This window comes from Scyliorhinus torazame, chromosome 4 (assembly GCF_047496885.1).
Source record: "Scyliorhinus torazame isolate Kashiwa2021f chromosome 4, sScyTor2.1, whole genome shotgun sequence".
In the NCBI taxonomy this organism is placed as follows: domain Eukaryota; kingdom Metazoa; phylum Chordata; class Chondrichthyes; order Carcharhiniformes; family Scyliorhinidae; genus Scyliorhinus; species Scyliorhinus torazame.
The window spans coordinates 304790968-304798467 of NC_092710.1; the positions used below are offsets into that span (position 1 = coordinate 304790968).

The following is a 7500-nucleotide window of genomic DNA, read 5'->3' on the forward strand; positions in this document are numbered from 1 at the left end:
CGGCGCCTTCAGGCTAGGAGAGAGAACGTCCTGCCGACACACTGGCTTGCGGCCACACGGGCCAGCTGGCGTGCCCATCAAAGTGCAGCACGCCAAGGCACACAACCGTGCTGCGTTGCAAAGGCCCGGCAAAGCTGCAGCAGCTGAATGGCCCGACCAAGCCGCCTGCCTGAGTTGAGCCCGCAGGCAAGTGTTGGGAGGAATGGCGAGGACGCAGAGAGCAGCAAAAGGTTGGCCTGCCTCTGGTGTGGAGAGTGCTTGGCGTGAGCAGTCTCTGCTGGCCGCAAAAGCCTACTGCACCTGGTATTCCCAGGCGGTCTCCCATCCAAGTACTAACCAGGCCTGAGTCTGCTTAGCTTCCGAGATCAGACGAGATCGGGCGTTTTCAGACTAGTATGGCCGTAGGCATCTGCAGCACCGTCTTCTCGCCTATTCAAGCTGGCCACCCTAGCACCCTCGCCACTTCTTCTTTCCGGTTGTTTTCAATTTTTTCTCTCTCTTTTTCTACTTCTACTTCTACTTCTCCTCCTCTTTCTCTCCTTCTCCTGCTAATTCTAGCCTATATGCCTGATACTCGCTCCCCTTCATGCCATCCCCACCGAGCTCTCTTTTTTCTTCTCCACCTCCTCAAGGAAAACTGCAAGCCCCGCCTACCTCACACCAGCCTGCCGCCTGCACGCTGCTGCCTTTCCACATTGCAACGCTGCGCACTTCTCTCAGCACAGCCAGCACAAGGGTCAGGCAGGCAATGCAAGCCAGCTCTCTCTTCCTTCGCTTTCCACACCAGCCCCAATGCCACAACTTGCATTCATGCGGCGCCTTCAGGCTAGGAGAGAGAACGTCTTGCCGACACACTGGCTTGCGGCCACACGGGCCAGCTGGCGTGCCCATCAAAGTGCAGCACGCCAAGGCACACAACCGTGCTGCGTTGCAAAGGCCCGGCAAAGCTGCAGCAGCTGAATGGCCCGACCAAGCCGCCTGCCTGAGTTGAGCCCGCAGGCAAGTGTTGGGAGGAATGGCGAGGACGCAGAGAGCAGCAAAAGGTTGGCCTGCCTCTGGTGTGGAGAGTGCTTGGCGTGAGCAGTCACTGCTGGCCGCAAAAGCCTACTGCACCTGGTATTCCCAGGCGGTCTCCCATCCAAGTACTAACCAGGCCTGAGTCTGCTTAGCTTCCGAGATCAGACGAGATCGGGCGTTTTCAGACTAGTATGGCCGTAGGCATCTGCAGCACCGTCTTCTCGCCTATTCAAGCTGGCCACCCTAGCACCCTCGCCACTTCTTCTTTCCGGTTGTTTTCAATTTTTTCTCTCTCTTTTTCTACTTCTACTTCTACTTCTCCTCCTCTTTCTCTCCTTCTCCTGCTAATTCTAGCCTATATGCCTGATACTCGCTCCCCTTCATGCCGTCCCCACCTAGCTCTCTTTTTTCTTCTCCACCTCCCCAAGGAAAACTGCAAGCCCCGCCCACCTCACACCAGCCTGCCGCCTGCACGCTGCTGCCTTTCCACATTGCAACGCTGCGCACTTCTCTCAGCACAGCCAGCACAAGGGTCAGGCAGGCAATGCAAGCCAGCTCTCTCTTCCTTCGCTTTCCACACCAGCCCCAATGCCACAACTTGCATTCATGCGGCGCCTTCAGGCTAGGAGAACGTCCTGCCGACACACTGGCTTGCGGCCACACGGGCCAGCTGGCGGGCCCATCAAAGTGCAGCACGCCAAGGCACCCAACCGTGCTGCGTTGCAAAGGCCCGGCAAAGCTGCAGCAGCTGAATGGCCCGACCAAGCCGCCTGCCTGAGTTGAGCCCGCAGGCAAGTGTTGGGAGGAATGGCGAGGACGCAGAGAGCAGCAAAAGGTTGGCCTGTCTCTGGTGTGGAGAGTGCTTGGCGTGAGCAGTCACTGCTGGCCGCAAAAGCCTACTGCACCTGGTATTCCCAGGCGGTCTCCCATCCAAGTACTAACCAGGCCTGAGTCTGCTTAGCTTCCGAGATCAGACGAGATCGGGCGTTTTCAGACTAGTATGGCCGTAGGCATCTGCAGCACCGTCTTCTCGCCTATTCAAGCTGGCCACCCTAGCACCCTCGCCACTTCTTCTTTCCGGTTGTTTTCAATTTTTTCTCTCTCTTTTTCTACTTCTACTTCTACTTCTCCTCCTCTTTCTCTCCTTCTCCTGCTAATTCTAGCCTATATGCCTGATACTCGCTCCCCTTCATGCCATCCCCACCGAGCTCTCTTTTTTCTTCTCCACCTCCTCAAGGAAAACTGCAAGCCCCGTCTACCTCACACCAGCCTGCCGCCTGCACGCTGCTGCCTTTCCACATTGCAACGCTGCGCACTTCTCTCAGCACAGCCAGCACAAGGGTCAGGCAGGCAATGCAAGCCAGCTCTCTCTTCCTTCGCTTTCCACACCAGCCCCAATGCCACAACTTGCATTCATGCGGCGCCTTCAGGCTAGGAGAGAGAACGTCCTGCCGACACACTGGCTTGCGGCCACACGGGCCAGCTGGCGTTCCCATCAAAGTGCAGCACGCCAAGGCACACAACCGTGCTGCGTTGCAAAGGCCCGGCAAAGCTGCAGCAGCTGAATGGCCCGACCAAGCCGCCTGCCTGAGTTGAGCCCGCAGGCAAGTGTTGGGAGGAATGGCGAGGACGCAGAGAGCAGCAAAAGGTTGGCCTGCCTCTGGTGTGGAGAGTGCTTGGCGTGAGCAGTCACTGCTGGCCGCAAAAGCCTACTGCACCTGGTATTCCCAGGCGGTCTCCCATCCAAGTACTAACCAGGCCTGAGTCTGCTTAGCTTCCGAGATCAGACGAGATCGGGCGTTTTCAGACTAGTATGGCCGTAGGCATCTGCAGCACCGTCTTCTTGCCTATTCAAGCTGGCCACCCTAGCACCCTCGCCACTTCTTCTTTCCGGTTGTTTTCAATTTTTTCTCTCTCTTTTTCTACTTCTACTTCTACTTCTCCTCCTCTTTCTCTCCTTCTCCTGCTAATTCTAGCCTATATGCCTGATACTCGCTCCCCTTCATGCCATCCCCACCGAGCTCTCTTTTTTCTTCTCCACCTCCTCAAGGAAAACTGCAAGCCCCGCCTACCTCACACCAGCCTGCCGCCTGCACGCTGCTGCCTTTCCACATTGCAACGCTGCGCACTTCTCTCAGCACAGCCAGCACAAGGGTCAGGCAGGCAATGCAAGCCAGCTCTCTCTTCCTTCGCTTTCCACACCAGCCCCAATGCCACAACTTGCATTCATGCGGCGCCTTCAGGCTAGGAGAGAGAACGTCTTGCCGACACACTGGCTTGCGGCCACACGGGCCAGCTGGCGGGCCCATCAAAGTGCAGCACGCCAAGGCACCCAACCGTGCTGCGTTGCAAAGGCCCGGCAAAGCTGCAGCAGCTGAATGGCCCGACCAAGCCGCCTGCCTGAGTTGAGCCCGCAGGCAAGTGTTGGGAGGAATGGCGAGGACGCAGAGAGCAGCAAAAGGTTGGCCTGCCTCTGGTGTGGAGAGTGCTTGGCGTGAGCAGTCTCTGCTGGCCGCAAAAGCCTACTGCACCTGGTATTCCCAGGCGGTCTCCCATCCAAGTACTAACCAGGCCTAAGTCTGCTTAGCTTCCGAGATCAGACGAGATCGGGCGTTTTCAGACTAGTATGGCCGTAGGCATCTGCAGCACCGTCTTCTCGCCTATTCAAGTTGGCCACCCTAGCACCCTCGCCACTTCTTCTTTCCGGTTGTTTTCAATTTTTTCTCTCTCTTTTTCTACTTCTACTTCTACTTCTCCTCCTCTTTCTCTCCTTCTCCTGCTAATTCTAGCCTATATGCCTGATACTCGCTCCCCTTCATGCCGTCCCCACCTAGCTCTCTTTTTTCTTCTCCACCTCCCCAAGGAAAACTGCAAGCCCCGCCCACCTCACACCAGCCTGCCGCCTGCACGCTGCTGCCTTTCCACATTGCAACGCTGCGCACTTCTCTCAGCACAGCCAGCACAAGGGTCAGGCAGGCAATGCAAGCCAGCTCTCTCTTCCTTCGCTTTCCACACCAGCCCCAATGCCACAACTTGCATTCATGCGGCGCCTTCAGGCTAGGAGAGAGAACGTCCTGCCGACACACTGGCTTGCGGCCACACGGGCCAGCTGGCGTGCCCATCAAAGTGCAGCACGCCAAGGCACACAACCGTGCTGCGTTGCAAAGGCCCGGCAAAGCTGCAGCAGCTGAATGGCCCGACCAAGCCGCCTGCCTGAGTTGAGCCCGCAGGCAAGTGTTGGGAGGAATGGCGAGGACGCAGAGAGCAGCAAAAGGTTGGCCTGCCTCTGGTGTGGAGAGTGCTTGGCGTGAGCAGTCTCTGCTGGCCGCAAAAGCCTACTGCACCTGGTATTCCCAGGCGGTCTCCCATCCAAGTACTAACCAGGCCTGAGTCTGCTTAGCTTCCGAGATCAGACGAGATCGGGCGTTTTCAGACTAGTATGGCCGTAGGCATCTGCAGCACCGTCTTCTCGCCTATTCAAGCTGGCCACCCTAGCACCCTCGCCACTTCTTCTTTCCGGTTGTTTTCAATTTTTTCTCTCTCTTTTTCTACTTCTACTTCTACTTCTCCTCCTCTTTCTCTCCTTCTCCTGCTAATTCTAGCCTATATGCCTGATACTCGCTCCCCTTCATGCCATCCCCACCGAGCTCTCTTTTTTCTTCTCCACCTCCTCAAGGAAAACTGCAAGCCCCGCCTACCTCACACCAGCCTGCCGCCTGCACGCTGCTGCCTTTCCACATTGCAACGCTGCGCACTTCTCTCAGCACAGCCAGCACAAGGGTCAGGCAGGCAATGCAAGCCAGCTCTCTCTTCCTTCGCTTTCCACACCAGCCCCAATGCCACAACTTGCATTCATGCGGCGCCTTCAGGCTAGGAGAGAGAACGTCTTGCCGACACACTGGCTTGCGGCCACACGGGCCAGCTGGCGTGCCCATCAAAGTGCAGCACGCCAAGGCACACAACCGTGCTGCGTTGCAAAGGCCCGGCAAAGCTGCAGCAGCTGAATGGCCCGACCAAGCCGCCTGCCTGAGTTGAGCCCGCAGGCAAGTGTTGGGAGGAATGGCGAGGACGCAGAGAGCAGCAAAAGGTTGGCCTGCCTCTGGTGTGGAGAGTGCTTGGCGTGAGCAGTCACTGCTGGCCGCAAAAGCCTACTGCACCTGGTATTCCCAGGCGGTCTCCCATCCAAGTACTAACCAGGCCTGAGTCTGCTTAGCTTCCGAGATCAGACGAGATCGGGCGTTTTCAGACTAGTATGGCCATAGGCATCTGCAGCACCGTCTTCTCGCCTATTCAAGCTGGCCACCCTAGCACCCTCGCCACTTCTTCTTTCCGGTTGTTTTCAATTTTTTCTCTCTCTTTTTCTACTTCTACTTCTACTTCTCCTCCTCTTTCTCTCCTTCTCCTGCTAATTCTAGCCTATATGCCTGATACTCGCTCCCCTTCATGCCGTCCCCACCTAGCTCTCTTTTTTCTTCTCCACCTCCCCAAGGAAAACTGCAAGCCCCGCCCACCTCACACCAGCCTGCCGCCTGCACGCTGCTGCCTTTCCACATTGCAACGCTGCGCACTTCTCTCAGCACAGCCAGCACAAGGGTCAGGCAGGCAATGCAAGCCAGCTCTCTCTTCCTTCGCTTTCCACACCAGCCCCAATGCCACAACTTGCATTCATGCGGCGCCTTCAGGCTAGGAGAACGTCCTGCCGACACACTGGCTTGCGGCCACACGGGCCAGCTGGCGGGCCCATCAAAGTGCAGCACGCCAAGGCACCCAACCGTGCTGCGTTGCAAAGGCCCGGCAAAGCTGCAGCAGCTGAATGGCCCGACCAAGCCGCCTGCCTGAGTTGAGCCCGCAGGCAAGTGTTGGGAGGAATGGCGAGGACGCAGAGAGCAGCAAAAGGTTGGCCTGTCTCTGGTGTGGAGAGTGCTTGGCGTGAGCAGTCACTGCTGGCCGCAAAAGCCTACTGCACCTGGTATTCCCAGGCGGTCTCCCATCCAAGTACTAACCAGGCCTGAGTCGGCTTAGCTTCCGAGATCAGACGAGATCGGGCGTTTTCAGACTAGTATGGCCGTAGGCATCTGCAGCACCGTCTTCTCGCCTATTCAAGCTGGCCACCCTAGCACCCTCGCCACTTCTTCTTTCCGGTTGTTTTCAATTTTTTCTCTCTCTTTTTCTACTTCTACTTCTACTTCTCCTCCTCTTTCTCTCCTTCTCCTGCTAATTCTAGCCTATATGCCTGATACTCGCTCCCCTTCATGCCATCCCCACCGAGCTCTCTTTTTTCTTCTCCACCTCCTCAAGGAAAACTGCAAGCCCCGTCTACCTCACACCAGCCTGCCGCCTGCACGCTGCTGCCTTTCCACATTGCAACGCTGCGCACTTCTCTCAGCACAGCCAGCACAAGGGTCAGGCAGGCAATGCAAGCCAGCTCTCTCTTCCTTCGCTTTCCACACCAGCCCCAATGCCACAACTTGCATTCATGCGGCGCCTTCAGGCTAGGAGAGAGAACGTCCTGCCGACACACTGGCTTGCGGCCACACGGGCCAGCTGGCGTTCCCATCAAAGTGCAGCACGCCAAGGCACACAACCGTGCTGCGTTGCAAAGGCCCGGCAAAGCTGCAGCAGCTGAATGGCCCGACCAAGCCGCCTGCCTGAGTTGAGCCCGCAGGCAAGTGTTGGGAGGAATGGCGAGGACGCAGAGAGCAGCAAAAGGTTGGCCTGCCTCTGGTGTGGAGAGTGCTTGGCGTGAGCAGTCACTGCTGGCCGCAAAAGCCTACTGCACCTGGTATTCCCAGGCGGTCTCCCATCCAAGTACTAACCAGGCCTGAGTCTGCTTAGCTTCCGAGATCAGACGAGATCGGGCGTTTTCAGACTAGTATGGCCGTAGGCATCTGCAGCACCGTCTTCTTGCCTATTCAAGCTGGCCACCCTAGCACCCTCGCCACTTCTTCTTTCCGGTTGTTTTCAATTTTTTCTCTCTCTTTTTCTACTTCTACTTCTACTTCTCCTCCTCTTTCTCTCCTTCTCCTGCTAATTCTAGCCTATATGCCTGATACTCGCTCCCCTTCATGCCATCCCCACCGAGCTCTCTTTTTTCTTCTCCACCTCCTCAAGGAAAACTGCAAGCCCCGCCTACCTCACACCAGCCTGCCGCCTGCACGCTGCTGCCTTTCCACATTGCAACGCTGCGCACTTCTCTCAGCACAGCCAGCACAAGGGTCAGGCAGGCAATGCAAGCCAGCTCTCTCTTCCTTCGCTTTCCACACCAGCCCCAATGCCACAACTTGCATTCATGCGGCGCCTTCAGGCTAGGAGAGAGAACGTCTTGCCGACACACTGGCTTGCGGCCACACGGGCCAGCTGGCGTGCCCATCAAAGTGCAGCACGCCAAGGCACACAACCGTGCTGCGTTGCAAAGGCCCGGCAAAGCTGCAGCAGCTGAATGGCCCGACCAAGCCGCCTGCCTGAGTTGAGCCCGCAGGCAAG

At 57.1% G+C, this 7500-nt stretch overlaps 9 non-coding genes across 9 annotated transcripts; all 9 read right to left on the minus strand.

Annotated features, from left to right (window-relative positions):
• Positions 1 to 288: 288 nt before the first annotated feature.
• On the minus strand, positions 289 to 407 carry LOC140412391 (5S ribosomal RNA). The gene has a single exon (XR_011941588.1). It is a non-coding gene; the product is annotated as a 5S ribosomal RNA (ribosomal RNA).
• Positions 408 to 1101: 694 nt separating this feature from the next.
• Positions 1102 to 1220, minus strand: LOC140412392 (5S ribosomal RNA). Its single transcript, XR_011941589.1, has one exon. It is a non-coding gene; the product is annotated as a 5S ribosomal RNA (ribosomal RNA).
• A 690-nt stretch (positions 1221 to 1910) lies between these two features.
• Positions 1911 to 2029, minus strand: LOC140412393 (5S ribosomal RNA). The gene has a single exon (XR_011941590.1). It is a non-coding gene; the product is annotated as a 5S ribosomal RNA (ribosomal RNA).
• A 694-nt stretch (positions 2030 to 2723) lies between these two features.
• On the minus strand, positions 2724 to 2842 carry LOC140412394 (5S ribosomal RNA). The gene has a single exon (XR_011941591.1). It is a non-coding gene; the product is annotated as a 5S ribosomal RNA (ribosomal RNA).
• A 694-nt stretch (positions 2843 to 3536) lies between these two features.
• LOC140411871 (5S ribosomal RNA) lies at positions 3537 to 3655 on the minus strand. Its single transcript, XR_011941081.1, has one exon. It is a non-coding gene; the product is annotated as a 5S ribosomal RNA (ribosomal RNA).
• Positions 3656 to 4349: 694 nt separating this feature from the next.
• LOC140412396 (5S ribosomal RNA) lies at positions 4350 to 4468 on the minus strand. The gene has a single exon (XR_011941592.1). It is a non-coding gene; the product is annotated as a 5S ribosomal RNA (ribosomal RNA).
• Positions 4469 to 5162: 694 nt separating this feature from the next.
• LOC140413313 (5S ribosomal RNA) lies at positions 5163 to 5281 on the minus strand. The gene has a single exon (XR_011942486.1). It is a non-coding gene; the product is annotated as a 5S ribosomal RNA (ribosomal RNA).
• Positions 5282 to 5971: 690 nt separating this feature from the next.
• On the minus strand, positions 5972 to 6090 carry LOC140414012 (5S ribosomal RNA). Its single transcript, XR_011943159.1, has one exon. It is a non-coding gene; the product is annotated as a 5S ribosomal RNA (ribosomal RNA).
• A 694-nt stretch (positions 6091 to 6784) lies between these two features.
• LOC140412397 (5S ribosomal RNA) lies at positions 6785 to 6903 on the minus strand. The gene has a single exon (XR_011941593.1). It is a non-coding gene; the product is annotated as a 5S ribosomal RNA (ribosomal RNA).
• Positions 6904 to 7500: the final 597 nt, after the last annotated feature.